General features: G+C 56.6%; 1 protein-coding gene across 2 annotated transcripts in view; it reads right to left on the reverse strand.

The window, feature by feature from the left end:
* LOC105460727 (WD repeat-containing protein 35-like) overlaps positions 1-511 on the reverse strand; it is a 48,547-nt gene that overhangs the window by 27,646 nt on the left and 20,390 nt on the right. The gene's annotated exons all lie outside the window — the stretch shown is intronic.

Here is a 511-nt window from a genome sequence, read left to right on the forward strand (position 1 = left end):
GGTGTGTTACATAAGTGACACGTGCACGGAAAAACACGGGAAGTCACTGACAGCATATAGGAACCTTTTCGGTATATATCGCTGACAGTTAGTGCGGTGCGGAAACATTATTCTTGGTGCGGGATGCTTCCGCTGTCCGGATTTAGCGGTTTTCATCTAAAATAGTGCCGAAACGCATTGCCGTGGTGTCCCGTGTCGGGGTGTGTACTTTCGTACACTCTGCCTCGTGCGGGTTCATGCATGTGAGCCCTTAGTGGCGTGCGCGATCTCGAGTGTTCATGCTCTCTGGCGGGCGCGCCACGTGCTCGGAGAGCGACCACCCGGGCGTGTCTCCTTTCGTGCTGGACTGTGGTCAGTGTGGAATGTGCTACACTGCATGCGTGTAGAGGTGCATGGGCGTGACATAACCGCGTTGCACGAAAGTGAACGCGTGGCGGCGCTGTGCATGTGGCGGTGACAGTGTGCACGGAATGGCGGCTTTCGCCGCGAACCGACGAGCCCTCGCATGATT

Source organism: Wasmannia auropunctata, unplaced genomic scaffold (genome assembly GCF_000956235.1).
Source record: "Wasmannia auropunctata unplaced genomic scaffold, wasmannia.A_1.0 LD336101.1, whole genome shotgun sequence".
Classification (NCBI taxonomy): domain Eukaryota; kingdom Metazoa; phylum Arthropoda; class Insecta; order Hymenoptera; family Formicidae; genus Wasmannia; species Wasmannia auropunctata.